This window comes from Dipodomys ordii, unplaced genomic scaffold (assembly GCF_000151885.1).
Source record: "Dipodomys ordii isolate 6190 unplaced genomic scaffold, Dord_2.0 Scaffold136, whole genome shotgun sequence".
NCBI lineage: Eukaryota > Metazoa > Chordata > Mammalia > Rodentia > Heteromyidae > Dipodomys > Dipodomys ordii.
The window spans coordinates 5370682-5394457 of NW_012267352.1; the positions used below are offsets into that span (position 1 = coordinate 5370682).

General features: G+C 34.7%; 1 pseudogene; it reads right to left on the bottom strand.

Moving 5' to 3' along the window:
* The window catches only part of LOC105996804, a 70708-nt pseudogene extending 49366 nt beyond the window's left edge, over nucleotides 1-21342 (bottom strand).
* Nucleotides 21343-23776: the final 2434 nt, after the last annotated feature.

Sequence of the window (23776 nt, forward strand, 5' to 3'; positions counted from 1 at the left end):
AGCATTCCCTTTGTGGTCTCCCTGACTTCCTTCAGCTCTTTGTTAATGGATTCCATGAATGCCTTTAGTGATCTTTGTGTATTCTCTTCCTGCTCTCTCAATTCCTGTATTACTCTTTGATTAGCTTCCTCCCATTCGTGGGATTCCTGTAGTTCTCTTTGAGTGTTCTCAGCCTGCTCAAGCCATTCCTGAATTTCTCTTTGAGTATTCTCAAGCTGCTCATGCAAATCCTTTATCAGTTTTTGAGTAGCTTCCTCTCGCTTATGATATTCCTATATAAACTTTTGGATTGCCTCCTCTCTCTCCCTATCACACTCATACAGAGTCCTTTGTATGCTTTCAATCTTTTCATTTATCATGTTTGACAGCAGTGTTTGTAGAGCTATTTGGGAACTCTCCTCTGGATTATTCATTATCTTTTCTGTCCCCTGATTATCAAGATTGGGAATTGAGATACCCGGATTTGCCATTTTTCTTGTGTTTTTTCCATCTTACTCTGCCCATTTGAGATGAAAATAGCACCAGTTTTGTGCTAGAACACTCTCTTAAGGCAAGCATCAACCAAAGTCTGAATTTGCACATCAATAGTCTACAGATACATTCTAGTTCAACAGATACATCTATTCAACATCAAACAACTATATGTTAATGGGCTACGAACCGCAAAGAAGAATTTGGAAGACCAGAAATTATTAGGGTTAGGGAGAGATGTGGATAAAAAATAGGAATAGATTGATGTGGGGAGGCTCAGAGAGAGTTAACTAAGTCCTAATCTCAATGCGGGAAATAGGTTGGTTAGGATGAAAGTAGAGAGAGAGAAAAAAAAGAAAGGGAAAGGGAAAAGAAAAGAGACCAGAAAAAATAGAAAAGTAAAAATTAATAAAATTATGTATATTGATAACAATCTATTTAGAGAAGAGCGTGAATATACTGAGAGAAGGGGAGAGATATAATGGAGATGTGAAAAACTTAAAAATAAAAATGCTTAAAATATTATATAGGTATAAAGAAGTAGTACTGCTATTAAGGAATTTAAGTCTCAGAGGTTTTGAATTGAGTAATAATTTGTGGATTGTGTACACAATGGGGGATAGGGTCTAATAGTCAACTACGGGTATATCTGAGGATGTGCAGGACAAGAATTAAGTCCCATAAAGAAGAACAAAAGAGAGGAGAAGGTGAAAAGGATAAGAAAGGAAGAAAAAAAGATGAGAAGTTCAATAGAGCTAAACAAAAAACAAAAAGATAATTAAAAAAGAAAAAAAAAGAAAGAAAACTAAACAAGAAAGAAAAAGCACACTCACGTATCCATAAAATAAAAATTATAAGAGGAAAAAGAAGTTTCTGGAAAACAATTTTTTTTCAAAAAAGGCAAAAATTAAAGATTAAAAAAAGTTTTAGAAAAGAAAAAAAAATTTTATAGAAGGTACCAAAAAAAAAAAGAAGAAGAAGAAGAAAAAGAGGAAAAAAAAAAGTTCTTTGATTTTTTTGGGAGGGGTGGGAAAAATCCTGTATCTCCCCTGTGTCCTTAACCAGCCTCTTGTTGGAGTCTCTGGTCTGCTTGTGGTCCTGTGGCTTGGTTGGTTTCTTAAGTCAGTTTGTTCGAACAGGCAGAAAAATGCTCTGCTTTACCCACCATTTTGCGATCCTCCTCCCAGGCTAGTTCAATGGGAGGCAGATCTACTTTGAGTATCACAAAAGAGGGGGATATAGTGATGAGGCTAGGTTCTGGGTAGAGTTGAGGCCTTTCAACAGACAGTGGCTTTTCCTGGGGGCTAGTTTGTGAAAAACTCACAGAGCCCAGCCTGGAGCCATTCTCAGGGTTTCTGTTTACTGATTTTCAATTGATTGTCGAGGCTGCTAGTGGAAGAGGCAGCCTCTGTTTCTGGTTATCCAGTGAAGAAAGCTACTGCTAGGGCTGGCACCCGAGCTGGGTGACTTTTCCCTGGGTAGAGCTGAGTCTGGCAGGTCACTTCGCCATTAAGTTCTTGTGACCTGCTAACTGACTCGTTTTATTCCAAGGCCTGAGTTGGAGCTAGCAGCTCTGCTGAGCTTTGTCGGTATCCAAGATGGAGATCTCTGGTACTGGGGGGGGGAGGGGTGGCCTTCCCTCCACTGCTCCCTGAGAAGCAGTGAGGATGTCAGGCTTCTACTCATGCTGAGTCTTGGTTCCTGGGTCGTCTCTGGCCTGTGAACTGCAGGATGAAGATGTCAGCTCCTTGTCGGTTCTTGCTGGTGTTGAGTAGAATCCGCTCACCCGCTGCGTCTGGCTCCTTCGTCCCGGACTCTCTGTGGCTCAGGTATGGCTCCTGTGCTCGCTGCCACTGCCACAGCTGCCACCGCTGCTGCTTTCTATGTGAGAGCTTGCTTAGACTCCAGCTTCTCCTCTGCCATCTTCCCGGAACCTCTCTGCCTTTTTTTTTTTTTTTAAAGTATTTGCCTTTACAGACAGATCAGTAGATGCTCTATAGAGTGGTTTCATCTTTATGAAGCCATGGGTTATCTAAATATTTCATGTATGCTTTGTCATCAATGTACTCTGTAAATCACACGCTTTAGTGATAAATGTTTGTTTTTCTGGATCTTGATATTGGAAATTAAAATACAGCCTTTGATGATCTCATTTGCTTGAGCCTCCATGTCATCATGGAAACATGTGGCAGAGTAAGTAATCACCTATGTTTTTATTTTATTTTATTTTTATTTTTTGAGCACTCAGGGCTTCATACTTCCTAGTAAGTGTTCTAAAGCTTGAGCCATGACAATCATTTTTGTTTGTTTAGTTTGTTTGACAGATAGGACCTTGCGCTTTGCCTTGACCAAACTCAGACTATATCCTCCTACCTCCACCTCTTGAGTCAAAGTATGTAAAAGAGGATTGGATTGAGGTCCAAACTTCCTCTGGAGGAAACATGCTCCCAGTGAATTATTTCTTACCTCCTATGGACTTGCCAATTAAAATGTCATACACAAGTACTCCCCAGTACTGCTACATTGGGGAACAGCTTTTCATGTAGACTTTTGGAATATATGTATCCAAACATTTGTAGACATATTAAGGAGGCTATAATGTTTAGCATTTGGGTTTCTGGTGACCTATCATGACATCTTTAAACATTAATGGAAAGGAGGAGGTTATCAGGTAAGTTTTGCATGTATGCTCACCTGGTGTTGCATACTGCAAGATTCTCTAAGAACCAAAATCTTACCCAATATCACTACGATTTTACATAAAAATACATTTGTAAGAATAGCTGTATAGCCACCACTTATTCAATTTTAGACTCTCATTTTTTTTTAGTTACTAATGATCTTATCCAAGGATTAATATGGATATATGTAATCCTTTCCATTTTGCCTTTTCGTATTACATTTTTATTATTTTAAAGTAGCTATACAGAGGAAGTACTATTCCATGTCATCCTTTCAGCATTTCCCTCCTAAGCTGCCCCTCCCAACCCAACCCCACCTCTCCTTATTTTGCCTTTAAAATTTTCTCTTGCTTCAACTGCTTTGAATACTACTATAATGTCCTCTGGCTCTTGTATTCCCATTATTTTATGCCCTAATAAAAATCAACAGTCTTTGAAAATCAAAGTTGATCTGCAAATTTGATTGTGGTTCATTACAGTTAGTGTTGAAAATCAAACTCAGAATCTGGTGCTTGCTAGACATGCAAGCTTTAGCCACTTGAGCCCTCTCAAGCCATTTTATAAATCGGTTATTGTCCCAGCAGTGTCTTGCTTTAATCCCAGGATGGCCTGGGATTTCCCTACTTGCATCACTTGGGACAGACCTTGTGTCACTGGGGATGACCAGGAATAGCTGTTTAGCCCAGCCACTGCACTCTCCCAGTAAGTAGGAAAATAAAAACATACCATTACACTCAGCCAGTGTTTGAGATGGAGTCTCTTGACGGTCTCTGTGACTGGATGAGCCTAAATCTATGAGTCTCTTAGCTTTGCTTCCCAAATATCTAGGATGACAGGCCTTGAGACATCACCTTCAAACATATTTCACATTTTTATTACAGGCATATTGATATGGAAACAAATTCTACATAAAAACAATGTTTTCTCACTATTAATCAAATACATTGATTGTGTGTCCATTTTGATGGGCATTACATAGCTATTTACTTGAATAACCCACATAATAACTGATCCACATTACTCAGATACCCTGTCTGTATCTAAAAATATATATTCAAGGGACATTTGACATTCAAAATGTCTATGTTTAATATTACTTATCTGCTACTGCTCTCGTTCTTTCTCTCTGAATACTGTTATAAAGACATTTATGTTCTATACAACAGCCCAAATGTAATTTGGCTTCATTTCCACATTGCCAGGAATTGTATTTCATTTCAGTTTATGTCCTATGTAGGGTAGTACGCAGAATTTTGAAGCTCTTGTTAAATGTGTCCCAGATATTTCAAAAATAAACAAAGAACTACTATAGTGACAAAAACATGGGGACAATAGAGAGGAATATATTGTAAAACTAAGTAGAATACTATGCATAAAATATATTGTAATATATTATTTGACAGTACTTGGTACTTTGATGTTTTCAAAGTTCAGATGTATAACATATATTGTTTTTATTGCCTTTTGGGAATAATGAAATCCTGCAACTATTCTCAGGAAAAAAATACAATAGTTTATTTGAAAGATTAATTGTTTTCATTTTAAGCAATCCAATGCTAAAATTAAACTTTAATTCTTTTTTTCTTAATTTTGTCTGAGAAATGACCTCAAAAGCCCCAAATTCATTTTTTCTCTTTCCTTATAATGGATTTGTTGTGATCAGCTCAGAGGCTGCCTTATTTTTCCTCAAATCCCTGTCCCAATTTGTCTCCCAATATAGACCCTTTCATTGTTTACTTAAAAAGCACCATTGTCTCAAAAATGTACTTCTTCTTCTCTCCCTTTTCTATGAGCTATTTACCATTCTTTTATTTTCTGACATAGAATAGAAATAGAATGCTGAAGTAGGAATAAATGGGCATTCTACCCTGATAGTGATCATAAGTGATATGGGATATTAGTGAAACCATAGAAACAGGAAGGCACTGAACAAGAATATTTTGGTATGGTGTTTCTAAGCAGCATTAACTGACTTAATAGCATGCCAGGAATGCAAAATCACTTAAATTGTTAAAAGAAGGCTTGGTGATTTTTCTTTTTCCCATTTAGCTTAATGCACTTGGTAGTTGATGATTAGATTGAGGAAGGGAATGCACACTGTAATAGGAAGTCTTGATGAATAAACTCTTATCCCTGTCATCAATATCAGGCTATTGGTGACTGAGCATTCAATATAAGCATAGTTATTATTCCTGGTCGGGACAGGAAGATGATGGCTTATAGGACCTCTCCATTCTCATGGTCCTTGAAATGTCTTTTTCCCTTTAAATAGCTTTTCCTGTGAAACCTACTAATCTTTTACTTTACATTTCTGGACTGCATTTCTTCAGTCATATTTTGCATATCATTTAAGGTTTGTATGAGACTGGTGGACTTAAAATACATTTTAAAGGAAAAAATCTGACATTATTCAGAATGATACTTTACTTTGTTTTGATAATAGCATATAAGATTTCATGAGCAGATACTTTATATCTTAACTTTAAGTTTACAACTCTTCTTTTTATGAATAAGGAAACTGTTTGTGAAAAAGATATTCTACTATATAATTATCACAGAAAGTAATAATATGATTTCTATGATTTTTTTATTGTGAAAATACTGTACAGAGGGGTCAGCACCACATAAACAAAAAGATAAAAACCGGAAGTGGTGCTGTGGCTCAAGTGGTAGAGCGCTAGCCTTGAACTGAAGAACTGAGGGACAGTACCCAGGCCCAGAGTTCAGGCCCCATGACTGGAACCCCAAAAAAGACAAAAAATAACCCAACCTCCTATTGCATTTACTCTTTCAAAGTAAAGTTCCTAGACATTCATTCTTGCCATATTGGAAACATGGTAATTTTTTGGTATAGAAGTTGTCATTCCTGTGGCACAAATCACTAATATTTTTAGACTGTTGGTCTTGCTAAACCACTCCTGTCATGTCAAATGTATGAAGTAATCATTTCTTTAAGGTAATCATAATTCGTCTTTTAGGAAAATAATTTTTAAGACCCAGTCTCTACCTTACAAATAATATTTAAGAACTCCTGAAAACTATTTTTGGTTATGTGTATGCTTTTATATAATTTTAATTTTGTGCAGATGGGTTAGTTTTTCAATGTATTGCTATTGAAGTTGAAGACAGGGAGGAATAAGAAATATATTCATTGCAGCACTATTTAACATAGCCCATGTAGGTAATACACCCAGACACCCCTTAATAGATGAATGGACCAAGAAAATGTAGTACACGTACATAATGGAATTTTTCTCATCTGAGAAAAAAATGGAAAGACCTGGAAAAATTATGTTAAGCAAAGTCCAGCCCAAGAAGACAAAGAATGTTATTTTTCCCCTTATATGTGGAAGCTAGATCTAACTTATAAATTTATAAGTAAATATGTTGGATGATAGGTAAGTATACACAAATGTATTAACTGACATGTGGTAGAGTCAAGGGAACACTCAAATAGTGTAATTCCTTAGAAAGGCATAATAAAAGCAAGTATTTGAAAGGGGTGCAGTGAGGCCAAGGAGAAAGGAGTAAATGAATGAAGAGAGAAAGGGGGAGATTTCAGTCCAGAATTCAATGTGCATCTTACTAAATAAGAAGTATGAGGAAAAATGGGTAGCAGAGGAATGGTTCAGAATGCTTAAGGGGAAGACATTGATCAAGATGAATTGTCTTCATAAACTGCTTTTTAAAATGGCAACTCCTTTGTCCTACTATTTAAAGATACTTTTAAAAAAGACTCAAACTTTTTTAAAGAACCATCTATAAACACTGAAACAGAAAAATATATATAGTAAGCAAAGTACTTTCTATGCATGTGTGTAAATATCACAATGAAATCCATTTGTACAAGTAATTTATTCTAAGGAAAAGGAAAAAGCATAAAAGCAATAAAACGGACATAAATATGCAAAGTCAGTAAACTCCATTACATACCTCATCCAATTTCCAATAGTCTCAGAGTTACCAAATATAATTAATTCACATTAGACTATTATTGAAGGAGGCAATAGATATAAAACAATATTTGCTAAATATACGCTAGATAATTGCAAACAAAAGTGCTCAATTTATTGCTTATTAATTTATGAACTAAATCACATAAACATGAAGTATAAAGTATACCAAGCATAAACGAGAAGGAATTTGGTTATAAAACTAAGACCAATACTAATGAATGATAACTTTTATTTTCAATTATATCTTATTAAACATCTCTTACTATCCTTCCAATACATTCAAATTCCCTTATTTTGTTTTGACTGAGCTACCAAATATTCTCTTATAGTATCTAGGGTTGAAGCAAGAAAATACAGTCCTTATTGATTCCAGCAAAAACATTTTTATGCTAGATAAGTAAAATAAAAATTACTGATGAATCAAGGTTACAAAAACCAACAAGGTAGCTCAAAGTGCAACCCAAAATCCTGGGAATCTCTCCGAAAAGATGCTGCAAAAAGTTAGAAATCTGAGAATTTTATAACTAAGGGAGAATGTTAACACGTATTATTACTCTGGGGATACTTGCTAAATTGATGAATTTATTATTATGTTATCATCTCTTGTGTAAGCCAGTGTCTCCCACTTTAGGCTGATTATTTCTCTTACCTTTATACTTTCAAAATTTTGAATAATTTCCTCTTAGTGTCATCTAAAAGGATCTAAGGAAGGACATCATCTGGGAGATAAAGTCAGTAACTTTTCTATAATGCAACAATTTAGTATGTGGTGATGTTGAGTTTCTGTTATGCCCCTGGTGCTAAAAAATAATCAGCATTATTCACCATAACAAAGATATGGAACCCACCCAGATATCCTCAGTCGATGAATGGATCAAGAAAATATGGTACATATACACAATGGAATTATATGCTTACAGCAGAAAGAATGACGCCACCCCATTTGTATGGAAAAAAATTTGGAAAAGAATCATATCATGTGACATAAGACAGATCCAAAGAAACATAGGTCCCATGGTTACCCTTATTTTCAATAACTAGTATTCTTCTAGGATAATCTTAGCAGATGAGCAGAATAACTCAATAGCTATGTATGTATGAGATGATGCTAAACCAAATGAACTCCAGGATATGGACACAAGGTTTTTCTTTGTTGTTGTTGTTAACGTACTACATGATATTTTTTGTTTCTTTTGTATGTTCTTCCCTCTATGGTATATCCCCTGTTGTCACTGTATTTGATTTTGGTACCCTGATATTGTATATACATTTATTTGAACTAGGGAAGAGAAGGGGAACAACAGAATGGTGAGACAGATAACAAGGAGGGAATCAATGCAACAGTAATATACATAAGACAATACGTTGGAAATGATATACATAAGACAATATGTTGGAAATGAGCTGTACAACTTGGGGGTGGGGAGAAAGAAGTAGGAGAAAAATGAGAGAAGGGGTAACATGTTCGACAAGAAATGTACTTATTACCTTACTTATCTAACTGTAACCCTTCTGTATATCACCTTGACAATAAAAAAAAGAATTTCTTATTCCAGGTTTCCCTTAATGTTGAATAATATATGGATTTAATAATATAAGCCATAGTCCTATGTATTGCTGTACATAATAAAGCCACACAATAGAACATCTTATCAGGAAGATCAAATCCTCTAGGTTCAAAATGACAAAGATGTTAACCAATATATTACTTTCATTTCACAACATTTACAATACTAGGCCTGGACACAGGGAGTAAAGGGAAACTTTGAACACTTTTGTTGGATTTCAGATGCAGAGCTCAATTGTGTTAGATATATTGTTTACTTGGGCAAACTAATTCAATAAATGAGACATCACATATTTAAACCATTAATCAGATTTCAGGGGTAGATTACTATAATGCCTGATTCCTCATAAGATCTTTGACTGCTAAGACCTTTCAAGTTCAGTACTTCCTTATTCCCTTCTTGCCTTATTTCAAAGATGGTTGTATGCACAAACATATACACACATAAACATGCACAAACACACACGTGTACCCTCAATCTCTGTTTTCTCTCTATCTGCATTTGTCAACTATCTAGCTAGTCTACCAATAGCTACATAAAAAAGAAGAAACAAAAATCTACATGGTACATTGTAAATACATTAGGAACAATAGCAAGAAAGAAAAGCCGCTTGTATCTTGGGGTTCATTTCGCTTAACATCATCTTATCTGGTCATATGTACATAGCTTTTACCTTTTCTGCTTGTCCCAGACATATACTAGTTATTGCAAATAAAGGAAACCATTGGACTTCCTCCCACAGTATAACCCCTGTTTTCACTGTATTTGATGTAGTGTCATGCATCTTGTATATACAATTCTTTAGCTTGGGGAGGGGAAGGAAAAAAACAAAATGCTTAAATAGGGATGCAGATTGATTCATTGTAACAATGAGATGTACAAGACACTATGTTGAAAAATGGAACTTTACAATTTAGGCAGGGAGGGGGAAGGAGAGGAGGGGAGAATGTAGTTGTGGAGGTAGTAGAGAAGGGAGAATAGGGGAAAAACAAAGGAGGAGGTAACAATGCTTGATAGGAAATGTACTCATTACCTTGCTCATGTAACTGTAACCCTCTGTACAGTATTTTTACAATAAAAAAGTATTTTAAAAGAAAATAAAAGAAGAAATCTCAGGTTTTCTACAAATTTTGACTACATAGGGACATTTTTCTAAAATAAAAAAGGATAACAAGACATTTCCAAAAGAGTTATTTTAAACAATAAAAGAAATAATAAAAACCAAATTGATGTCCACAGGGTCTGAGCTACGTAAGGTATTTAACTACATTTTGAAATAATTTAAGAATCATCCTAAAATAGGAAACTATTTTGAACATACTATGCACTCTATGAAACTTGAGAAAAATGATTCCCATCTCCTTACCACTCTTCTGAATTTAGATGGATATCTAAGCAACCACATGGCTTATGGGGAAGGGGCAGCCTGAGGATTGTGGGCACTGAATTCTCAAAGAATGATGATGTCAGAATGTGAGCATGCAACTCTGTTTCTTAGAAAAACATAGGAATAGCTTCCAGTTCTGCTGAAGTTGTTAAGTCAAGTTCTGTACTGCTTCTTATTTGGGTAAGCCCGCTTGATACACTGATTTTTTTCCATTGTTATCATGTTTGAGCACACTACCTGTATCTTTTCATTACTTTGTATAGAGCTTTCGAGCCCACATCCATCTGTATGATGTGTCTGACATCTATAAACATTAGAATCTGAAGTAGGAAAGACTAAGTCTCATGTTTCATCAGGGTCCATCCGATTCCGATAGAGGCACTTCACGAGATGTGCAGGAAGGGCTTTCCAGTGTTGTAAAAGGACAGGAACACAAGGTGAATCCACAGAGTAAACGGACAAGCTGACTAAGCAAAGCAGTGCACATGGACCTAAAAGATGATGCTAGGGTAGGTGACCCTGATTCTTGACCTAGATACATGTTGAACTGACCTCAATGATGTGAAGGTCCACTGGGAAATTTTTGTTCATGGATTAAGACCAGCAGGGCACTGCCTGGCTGATATTGCACTGCATTTCCAATCTTCAGCTCCATTATAGGGAAGGAAATCAGGGCATAGCAAAGGCAGGAAGAGGGTTGTTTGTAGCTTTCATTTGCAACTGCCTCTGTTCTCTCAGGCAAATATTAAAGCTTTTCATTTTAATTTCTACACCTATAATGTAGCCACAATTCCCAATTGAGCTTTCAAGCATGTACGGGAAGGAATAATAGCAATTGCAAGGTTGTTTGGATAAAAATATAGATTGAATTCCAAAAGAGAAAACTATGAATATTGTGGAAATAAATTCAGTGTATCTATCCATTTTTATTTTACTCAGATGATGCTAAATATACTATGTTTTTACAGGTTTACAGTTCTACCAGTGAAAATAAATGGGAAAAGAGTTTTCTAATCCAGAATAGTTTATTAAAGTTAATTATAAGGAGAGATACGCTCACAATAAATTATTTCAGTCAGAGAAAACTAAGAAACTGCCTTCCTTTTACAAAATGATGAACATTAGATCATTCTAAGAAACTTTCTCTTGATAATATATTAAATCCTTATAATTTCTTTTAGTACAGTTCTCAGTACAGTGAGGATTTTTAATAAACAGTATGTAAATTCAGTCTAATGCATCTAAAAATGATAGAGCTAGTTATATACATACATATTAAGGTCTTCTTTTGTGCATAAAATGAATATTTTTCCTATAGGGAAATAATAGTGTTTATTAAATTCTGGAGGTGGCCTCTAAAATTTTTACTGCCTTCCAACTATTTCCAAATATCTTATCTGTGGTTAGTGTTATTAATTAATGTATTTCATCGAGTTTATTTTATGCCATATACTATAATGTATTTTCATATTAGTATTGGTAGACAAAATGTCATTTCAGATCATGACATAAGAAAAATGTCTGGTTATCATATATACCATGTGTGCAAATGTATATAAATAGAATCACTCATACATTTTTTGAAGAATTTCTTGAAAAGTATATCATTTAATTTTAAAAATACAGGATTTGAATAAGTATTATTACAATTCCAAAGAAGGACTTTTTAACAGATTAGTAGAAAATTAGTTTTATGTATATCTACCTCTCACACATATCCTCTCACTGCAGTAATTAACAAACAAAACAGAAAAAAGGCATCGAGCAATGGGGAAAAGAACAATGTCAAAATAGCTAAACATTATTGATTTTAACTGAATCAAATGTGTTATCATTATCCACGGCAAATAGAGAGAAATCAGGTATATTCTCACCATCACCCTCACTTAGCATAGTTAGCACCTCATCCTTGGTACACAATGCTTACCGTTTGAGCAATGCCTCAGACCTACTTCTTCTGGTTATTTTTTAGATGGAATGATTTTTCTCCATCTGTGCAGGTGTCTGTCTACTTTGGGATTTCCATTGTTCACGGGGTAACAGACATTACCCTCCATATCAGTTTTCCTTTGATAGAGTGAGTCCTGTCATTCTTTCTACCCAGCAGACCTAGTAATGTGATCCCCACCATTGTAACCTCTTTTAAAGAACAAGATAATGTCACTGTACTCAGCTACACTTTGTGCAGGGCTCTTGTGAGACTTTTCTTCCTTGTATAGCCTTTAATCTGTGGTTTTTGTTTTGTTTTGTTTAGCCAGTCCTGGGGCTTCAACTCAGATCCTGGGCACTATCCCTGAGCTTCTTTTGCTCAAGGCTAGCATTATACCTCTTGAGCTACAGGGCCACTTCCTGCTTTTTCTGTTTATGTGGTTCTGAGAAATAGAACCTAGGGTTTCATGCATTCAAGACAAGCACTCTACTACTAAGCCACATTCCCAGCCCTTTATCTGTGTGTTTTATTAATTAAAAAATATTTAAGAAGTTGTATAAAGAGCTGTCATTTCACAACACAGTTTATAAATACAATATATCCTTGACCAATGTCATCCCTTTCTACATTTTCACCCATTCCTCCCTACCCACCCTTTCCCTCATTCTTCTTAATTTTGTAAGATATGCAATGACTTCATGACTGCATTTTTCCCTCATCCTCCCTATCATTTTGTCTATCCCTCTCCCTTGAACCCACCCGTATTACAAGTACCCATACCTTGGTGCTTATTTTATTGGGCTTTGACTTTACTCCTTAACAACAATAACAACAACAACAAAACTACACTGAGCCTCTATAAAAGTCTATTACACGTCAATTAATTCACTTGTAATCATTTGCCTACTACCTTATGTGATTAATTATAGATTTATAGGATCATTCTATCTAACACAAATGAGGGTAAATACACTCTGAAACCCAGTGGCAGCTGCCCGAGGCATTTCCTAACCATTAACTAAGGAAGTCATCCGCTCCCACCCAGTACAACCCCAAACATGGTGAGCAGGAGCACTGCTGATCACAGCAAAAACAGAAAGATACCAGCCCATATAACCTGGCTCACAGAGCAGCTTTCCAGGCAGCAGATCCTCAGCACATGGATTCTATTGAATTTTTGACTGCATTCTTTCCCTCTTCCTCTCTTCATTCCTCTACCTCTTTTTCTTTAACCCTACTCCAACCCTTTAAAGTACCTGCTTCCTGGTGTTGATTTTGAACTTTGATTCTGCCTTTCTAAGGAATTACACTATTTGAGTTCTCCCTTGAATCGACCACATTTCAGTTAATACATCCACTTGTATATGACCCAATGTATTTACTTATAACTTCATAAGCTAAATCTAAATAAAAAGAAAAACAACATCACAATTCACCCAGATCCAGTTAGAATGGCCATTACCAAGAAAACAAATGATAACAGATGCTATTGGGGTTTCAGAAAAAAAGGAAACCCTAATAAATTGTTTGTGGGAATGTAAACTTGTCCAACTAATCTGGAAAGCTATCTGGAGGTTACTCAAAAATTTAATCTTAAATGTAAGCTGTTATCCAGCAATTCCTCTCCTGGTCATTTACCCAGAGATTACAAACCAGGATATAATAAAGCCACCAGAAGAACGACATTCATTGCAGAAGTATTCACCTTAACCAAAGTATGGAATCAGCCCAGAAGCCCCTCAATAAATGAATGTACCAACAAAATGTGATATATAATATATACAAATGGAATTTTTCTGATCCATTAGAAAAAAATGATATTGTACTTTTTGTATGATCTGAGGATCACTGGTGGAAGTGTCTCTGGGTAGAAAAGTCTGTGAGACTCTGGATTGCAATTAACTACCAACAAACACATAAGTGGAGGTGTGACTCAAGTGGTAGAGCACCTGCCTTGAGCAAAAAAACCTCAGGGACAACACCCAGGCCCTGAGTTTAAGCCCTTATATTGGCATAAAAAGAAAAATTAAAAGATGGGTATTAATCAATTGGAAGCAAGAACTCATGTAATATAAATTGTTTTTGTAATTGGCCATGACCTTTTTGTAATTAAGTACACACATCTTGTTATTTTAGCCTTATTTATTATTTGTCATTTTGTGATACTTTCCAAATAGTCTACTAACTAAAAGGAACTTTCTCTCCCCTTTACATATGAAACAGGTGTCTTCATTGATTGTCAATCCTGAAAAACAATTACATGATATTTATTGTAAAAGGAATCACAAGCTTACAAGGCACTAAAACTGCTAATGTACACCTCTCATTTATGATAATTTTCCCTTGAAAATATGATTCAATATATATATACTTAAAATGTATGATGTGAAATATAAACATCTTATGCAATCTGAGCTATGCGTGACAGTGATATCAAGAGCAATCTTTGTTCCGTGGGATTAGAATAGATGAAAATCTCCAGTGTTTGTAACTTAATTTTAAATTTAGTTTTATTTTTGTATTTTAAAATTTTTGTCTCAATATAAGAATCATTTGTGTAAAATATTCCCATTTACAAATTTATGTTTTCATTTGTTTATTAAATATAAAGTTTTTAAAAGTATACCTATAAAGGTATACTTTTTGCATAAGTTAAACTACAAATCTGTTCACTAGTAACTTTCTATTTTCTCTTTTATCACTTCTGGCACCTACCATTCAGTCATCAAAAACTTCTTTTGATGTTTTAAATATTCCAAATAAGTGAAATTCTGCAGCATTTTGTTGTTTTCCATGGCTGGTGAAATTCACTCAGCATAATAATGTTCCATAAGTTTTCCTGTTGTCATATATATATATATACATATATATGAATATGTTGCAATTTAACTGATGTGAGCATGGATACTGTACTTTAAAATAAATCTGTAAAATTCAAACCATAAGACATCTCAAATATTCAACAATCCAAAAACAATTTTCTCCTTTATAATACCTAATTTTCATTTTCAACTAAATATACATACATATATTTTTATAAAGCTTTTTATGTTCATACAACAATGTAAAATGCATTAAGATGAGTATCTTTTTGTATTTTAAAAGCTTGTCAATTATGAAATCATTTCAGAAGGTTCTGATTAAATTTATGAACCATAGCTATCAGGACAAACTGACCAACTGAAAAATGTTACCATTTCATTAAGTTGAAATAGTTTCTACTTTTTTAAAATTTAATTAACTACACTTTACTTGATTATAGCCCATGGAAACATTGATATTCTTCAATATTTTTGGCACACTGCATTTCTAAGTTCCTCAGGAATGAGATACATGGCTGAATAACGGTTGTTCTAAGAATATTCTTATTTACATAAACATAACATTCCAATAGGCTTTTCTTGTGGGTAAAATATACAAATATATCTATTTTACAGTACATCAAAGGCTTTAGAATAGCATATATCTCATAAAATAGGTGAAAAATGAAATGAGCAAACCTTTTGCCTTATGCTAGTATAAGAATTTATGTAAATGTTAACCATTTAGTTTGTTGTGAGTAAAATAATTACAACCTCTCATGAAGACTTGCAAATCCAACTCTCGCCTTCTGAAAAAGTTTGTTCACTCACTATATTTCTTTTTCTTTTTATTGTGAAATTACTGTACAGAGGGGTTACAATTACATGGACAAGGTAATGAGTACATTTCTTATCAAGCCTTGTTACCTCCTCCTTTGTTTCCCCTTCCTATCCCTTCCCATTCCCCCCAACCCCCTTTTCACCCCCTCATCCCACCTCTTCGACCAAAATTGTAACCTCTTGTACATCTCATCATTGCAATGGGTCCACCTGTATCCCTATCTAAACAATTTGTTTTTTCCCTTCCCCTCCACAAACTATAACAACATCAAATACAGTGAAAACGGGGGTTATACCGTGGGGGAGAGACATACAAAGCAACAAAGAAATCATCTTATAAATATGTTAGAAACAATCCCAAGAACCACACCTAAACCCACAATTGGCATAAGGCTTCACCATTGAACCAATGATTGATATCTTGGTCCCCAAGATGCTATGGATAAAAACCTACTAAGGAAAGCCACAGATATGCATGGAGCCCACTGAAGAGAGAGACCTGTGAGTTACGGCAAACAAAGTTACAGGGATGAGGGTACCAAGCCATTTGGAGCTCATATCGTGACAGTACATACCCCTGATTCCAGCCATCGACCTGTCAGATTTAAGGTTTCCCTACTAAGTTTTAGTCTTACTTTGGTTCCCTTCTTCTATTCAAATGCCCTTTTGCTACCTTTATACTCAGTGCCATTGTCTCTTTGGCTCACAGTTGAACACTTGTCTTGAGATTCAGAGCACATGTGGAGGTCTGCACCTTGGTAGAACCATCGATAAAAGTGGAGTTGATAAAAGTGATAAAAGTGGAGGCACCCACTACTGAGATTATGTATTTCAGGTCTGTCCCCTCAACTTTATATTGCAAATAAAGATACAGCAATTGTTAAGACAGAGAAAGTAGATGTGTTATGTGTCCTAGGCTCTTTAGCACACCATACATAAATCATCCTCTGAGTTCAAAGATGATCTTTTGGTTAAAATAGACAAGACCATGATGGAAATAAAAGGTGTACATAATTGCTAAAAGTCCAGTTACATGAATATTCTAGGTGTCTTGTCATAGGAAGTGTCAGGTTGTCTGGTAACTAATTGTCAAAGGATTGGGCAATGATTTAGTCCTGTTCTTTCCAGTTTTGGAAAGAAAATTGTCAGAGATATCTCTTTAGAGATTCAATATATTTTCCATTAGACAATTACTCCTGCTCCAAAGGACAATCTTATCATTAGAGGCATTTTTTTTTCATTTGAGGGTAGAGGAGTTGTATTTTTCAAGTTATTGAGTTATTTAGTTATTTGTTATTTAGGAGTACTTTTGTTCCCTTGTTATAGAGATGCGATCAATCAGCCCTGTCCTTCCCGGAAACCAAGCTAATGTAAAGTGACTAGAAAGAAAATGGCTTAAAGCAAAGACAAATACAAAATGGATATAGACATGCCACATTTTTCTTGTGATTTTAATTTTGGAACAAAAACAATAAGCTAGTGCTTTTCAGCAAAATCAGTTTAAACATTTGTTACATGAAGACATTATTGACTCTTAGATATGTACTAAATATCGGTGAGTATTATGAAATGACCAAAAACCTTGAAATATCTACCAGAGTCTCATGTGTTCATTGGTGGACCCATCGCTAACAGTGGTACATTGAGACATTGTGGAAAATTGTAAATGGGCCTCTAGGAGCATATTCTTTGGTATACATCTTGTCCTGATCACTTTCTGTATTTTTTTTTGTCTCTCTGCTTGCTTCCTATTCACCAAAAAGAAGTTCTTCACTACAGGCTCCTTCACATGATGTTTTGCTTAACTCTATATAGCCAAGTAATCATAGAGTGCAGTCTGAAATTGGGTGCTAAGACAAATTATACCTCTCATAAGTTGTCCTCAGGTGTTTTGGTCTTAGTTACCCAAATATAACTACCACAGTCATCCATTTTAAGTTATAATTATCTATTCTATATCATGCACTAATATTTTGAACATTATTCCTATTTCTCATCATCTTCGGTCTTATTACTTTAGTCCAAGACCCCATACCTTTTAGTTAGCTATTGCACCAAGATAAACTTCCAACCTGTATCTTTTTCAGAGTATATATTACATTACACTCCTTGGTATTTCTGTTTTAAATTGATTCAGTGTACATCTTTCTTATGTATAGAAAGTATCCTCAAAAAAGGCAATGATCCTTTGTTTACATAGTGAAATTTCTGAGTTTTCCCTAGTTATGTTCCTAGTATTTTCTGCTTGTGGTCTGGCAAGTATAAAAACAAGATGTACTTCTGAAGGCTCTGGTGACAATTTACTTAACTTCAATCAGTGAGTTTGCAGAAATAATGTCATTGTAGTTATAAAGGGAAGACCCTATTTCCTTCTTGACTGTTAAGGAAAAGCTAGCCAGTATTGTCTTCAAACAGTGGTGTGCTTTACTTTACAAGTGACTTCTATAATATGATATCACATTCTTAATGCTTGGATTGTTTTAAATTTCCTAATATTCTAAAATACCAAAGAAAACAAATACAATTTGTCTTGTGATACCAGGGATAATAATAAATATATTAAATACGTAGAAAGTTCACTAACCAATATCAACTAAATTTACATTAATTATAATATCAAATCATTTTCCATATAGCAATAAATTTACATAATTTATGTCTTATCAATCTTGAAGATTAGGGTAGGAAATATTAAGGAAATCTTTGCAAGATTTTCTTCACCAGAGATAGATGGTACTTTAGAGGGACAATGTCATGAGTTTTGGATTAGTTTTCTATTGATACTTAACTATGTTGCCACATACTTAATACTTCAAATAGCCCCCATTTATTATCCCATGCTTGGGGTTGAGAAGTCCAGAATGACTGATCAGAATCTTTTAAAAGCAATCAATCAAGAAGTCCATCCAGACTGAATTCTAATTTAAAATTTTGAGTGAGGAAGATTATCTCCAAGTTCACGTTAGATTGATAGAATTGAATCATTATAATTTTAAAAAAGAGATGCTTCATCTTTTCACTGGCTATTTGCTGGAGGTCACCTTCACTTTCCGAGATTCAACTCTCCATTTTTTACCTCTTGCAGATTCAATAGAGCTAGATACTTTGCCAAGTCGACAAAATATAGTCAGCTTCTACAGCTAATATTACACTCATGTACATGACCATCTACTTGTCATCATGCTTTTGCCGTATCCTATTGGTTAAAGACAGGAAATAATTCATCCCCATTCAAGCAAATGGATTACAAGAGCACATACTGAGATACAAACCATGGTGGGAGACATCTTAAGAATGTTTTCACAGTAGAGAAAAGCTGGTCACATAGTAAAAGTAGGAAGCAGAAAGTGTGAGTTGAAGGTGTATGGGTATGGTGAGTGAGGAACTGGAAAGCCCATGGGATATGGTGGGACATAGACTCATCAGAACCACAGGGAAAATAAAAAGTTCTCAAAATATTGCAAAGTTCAAATGAATTCATGCATGCAAAAATTATTTGTGCTATTTTATTTCATGGTCATTCAACTCCAGGACTTAGGTTATATTTTGAATGCTTGTCTTGATTAAGAAACTTGAGTCAGGTTTCTGTCTAGACTAAATTCCAGTAGTTGAAGATCTTTGTTTTATATGAACAAATAGGATTTGAAAGGTCTTTGAACATTAAATGGTAGGTGTATTATCATTATTCTTAAAGTAGAAATGAATAGATTGCAGTCACTAGGTTAAATTGGTATCATATTATAATGGTAATAACCACCTTACAATAATATACAATGATTTGAATCCATTTTGTTTATAATGATATTTTATCTTTTCAAAGCATCATTAAAAAGTCTCAATATATTGATATACACCTTTAATCTCAGTGAAAATAATACTTAAAGGGAAGCCTGGATAAAAAGTTAACAAGACCAATCTCAACCAAAAAGCTGTCACTGTTACTCATGACTATACTACTGGTCACATGGAAGATGGATTAGAGAGAATTGTGGAGTAAGGCTGACGCCAGACAATCCCAAAGAATTACTAAAAAATAAGATAGAGCTATGACTCAATGGTACAACACTTACCAATTAAGAGCAAAGGCCTTATTTCAAACTTCAGTACCACCAAAAATGAAAGTCATTGTAGACATCTTAACTTTGCCACAAGAATGACACTTTTAATCAATAAATAAAATCATTAAACAAACATTCTGACTGTTCAATATTATCCCTCAAGTGGAAGCTAGATCTTAAATATGATTATAACTTAAAAAAGAATAAATTGTAATTTTGAACATTATAGTGATCTATCAAATATCAGAAGAACACAAAATTTTCTAATAGCATTGAATGTCTATGCAGTATAATGAAAACTCTATAATGAAGCAAATGGGTAATTAAAAGTTCCAAATTATAACATTTTGCATCAAATATTTTAAAAATGATGACAGATATAGTTATGAAAAATCACAAGATTTCTTTTAAAAAGCTACTCAAATTATGTTTTGAATTTTAAACATTATGATAATACCAACATAAAATTGATTACCCATGAGTGAGGGGTATTATGGTCTAAATATGAAATGTCCCAAGAGTTCCCATGATAAATACTGGATAACCAGTTGATATCACTCTTGATTTTTCCTAGGTTCTGGGACTGTAACTGAGGGTGTGGGACTGTCCACTGTTCCCTGAGCTTTCATACAAAAGGCTAGAGTTCAACTACTTTGAGATACAGCTCCACTTCCGGATTTTAAGATGTTAATTACAGGAATAGCCTCATGATCTTTCATTCTCCAGCTGTCTTTGAACCATGATCCTCAGCTCTCAGTCTCCTAAAGTAGGTAAGGTTACAGGTATGAGCCACTAGAGCCCAGCTTGGTGACATGGTTTCTTTGCAAGTTTTTGAACTTTGAGAAGAAGAATTTAACTGGTGGAATTAGATGTCTGGGTTGGGTATGGCTCATTTCCCATCAACTCTGCTCTTGGCGATATGCTGCTTCACTCTGGTCTCAGAATAAAACCTGTAAAATCATGAATAAAATAAATGCTGATAACCCCTAAAGTAGTTTTTGACATGTATGTAGTCATATAGATAAGAGAGAGCACCAATAGCATAATCTTTTTGAAACACTAACTCAAAGTTCAACCAAATCAGTACCCAGAAATGGGTATTTTCAGGAGGGATGTGGGGCCAAGGGGAGAGGGGTAGAAGAAGGAAGGGGAGAATGAAGGGGGAAGGCTGGAGAATACAGGATAGAATTCATTGTATATACCACACAATTGAGAAATATAAGGGAATGGGTGGTTCAAAGGTGGGTGAAGATGTTGATATGGTATGCAGATCAAGATGCATTGTACACATAAACTGTTTTGTCAAATGGCAAGAATATTCAATATATAACCTGAAATTAAGATAAGTAAGGGAGGGGAAGGGTAGGGAGGAGTGGGTGAAATATCTGAAAGGGATGACAGTGATCAAGCTGTGCTGTATTCATAAACTGATTTGGTGAACTGAAACTCCTTTATACAACTACTTAAAGATAATAACAATATTCTAAAAAAAAACTACCCTGCAATCTAAAACAAAAACCAAACCAAACTGATGTTGTATAGACGAGATGTGTGCCAGGCTAAGCTGTGGCTTTTAGTTCATTTAATTGTGTCTTACAGAGAATGATTGATATCTTTGCAATTTTCCCCAACAGGAATCTTCTCTGCCATTATGGATGTGGTGAAAACAGTTGCACACAATACCACTACTGTAATAAAACACAACATCTTCACAACAGCCAAGTCACCCAAACAAACTAGGTGTGCATCAACAAGTGGATGAAAAAACATGTGGCCTATAGATACACAATAGTTTTAATTCACTTGTAAAGAGGAACACAATTTTAATATTGGAGAAAACATGAATGGAATGTGAGATGATAATATTCAGCAAAATAATCCAGATTAATATACACAAACATTGTATCTATTCTACTGTAGATCTGAACAAGAAGTAGTTATGAAAGTATGACAGGAAGCTGGGTGCTGGTGGCTTTTGCCTATCACCTTAGCTACTTAAGAGCCTGAGATTATACAGTCCAGAGTTACAGTACAACTAAGGCAGAAACTATACAAGGCTTCCCTGTGAAGAGCTAGATGAGGTGAAAGACTTGTGGTTTGTGTAGTTCCTAGCTACGATGGGAAATGTAACATAGGAAGGTAAAACTCAAGTTACAAGAATTTACCTGAAAAAGAGCCAAAATTCAGTGTTGGAGGTATAACTTAGCAGTCTTTACTTACATGAGGACCTGATCTAACCCACAGTATTTTCAAAAATAAATGAAATGAAATGAAATGAAGAAAAACTAAGATAAGGACAGTTGAGAAAATTAAAGAAACAGTGGACCCCATGAACAAGCTGGGAGACACAGGAGAGGGAAAAGAGGGAGCAATGTGATCATTATACATTATATAAACATATGTAAAATGCATAAGCCCATTTTTAAAATTAATAAAGGATAATATATAAAGTAAAACAAAACAAGCCAATGTTTCACATCAAGCCAACTAAATCTACCACATTGCCCAAATCTTTTATTTTAAAAATTTGTTATTGAAACAATGGATTCAGTTTAAGAGGACAAAAGAAATATCAGATAACCTGACAGTTTATGTGAGTAATAATTTATTTTATGAGAACCAACTGTCTATAGAAAAGATAAAGTACATCTTAAACCTTCACAAGCAGTGCTCACTAAAATACAGAGTGATGCTATGTTGATTAAATATCCCTTATCAGGACAGACTCTGGGTTCTGTTATCTATAACAACACAGTTATCTCTCATTGACTGGCTATTTGTCTAAAATATATAAAACATATGAAAATTGTTTATACATATATATTCAGAATAAAAGCCTTCAATTCTTCTATAGTCACATAAAAATAAAAATGAGGCTCTCTCTGTTTTTTTCTAGCTCTCTCTGCTCTCTCTCTGCTCTAGCTCTTTCCTCTCTCTTTCCCAGCTCTCTCTCTCTCATTCCCAGGCCTTTCCCAGTCCCGTGGAGTGACAACCTTGCCTGGTCCCATCACGTCTACTGAATAAACCTACCCTTACCTGAATAAAAAATAAATAAAAATGAGCAATTTAACAATGTTTAAACAGGGATACAGGTTCACCCATTGTAACAATGAGATGTAGAAGACACTATGTTGAAAAACAAACTTTACAATTTAGGCAGGGTGGTGGGGGGGGAGGCTGTGTGTAGTTGTGGAGGTGGGAGGGAAGGGATAGTAGGGAAAAAACAAAGGATGAGACAGTAATGCTTGATAAGAAATGTACACATTACCTTGCTCATGTAACTGTAACCCCTCTGTACAGAATTTTCACAATAAAACACTTATTCATAAAAAAATAATGTTGAGCTATATGAACATCTATTTTATATCTGAATTGTGTGTTTTCTATTCTTAAGATATAACATAAGACATCTTTTCTGATCCTCAGTTTGCTCCTTTAAAACCAAGACATAGAGGTTTGTGTCTGTCTCCATGTAAGATTAAATGTAAAGTAAAACTCTCAGTGTTTTTTGAAAAATAAATCATATTAATGCACAATTTTACAGTCATTATAAAATGTTCAGTCACATAAAATAAAATAAACTAACTTTAACACAAGCTAACTGAAAATGCTATATCAATGTGGATTATAAATGTTATTCATTATCCGAGGACTTAAAATAAAATATGTATATGAATCACCTTATGGGAAGCCAAATTAACATGTTTCCTGTCAAATTCATTCCATTTTTACATTTGGTACTTCAATTGGCGTTTTAATAGCAAATGTATGCATAATTTAAAAAGGATGGAACTTAATTAGAATGAATGATTTTCATATTAATTTAAGAAAACATATAATTTAAAATTATTTTGTGGGAACTAAAGCTATTTCCTCTAAACTCAGGAACGAGACAAGGATGTCCACTCTCTCCACTTCTCTTCAACTTAGCATTAGAATGCCTAGCTACAGAAACAAGACAAGATGCAAACATAACGGGGATCCAAATAGGGAAAGATGAAGTAAAACTCTTCCTCTTTGCAGATGACATGATCTTGTATTTAAAAAACTCCACAGACTCTGCTGCCAAATTACTCTAGCTATT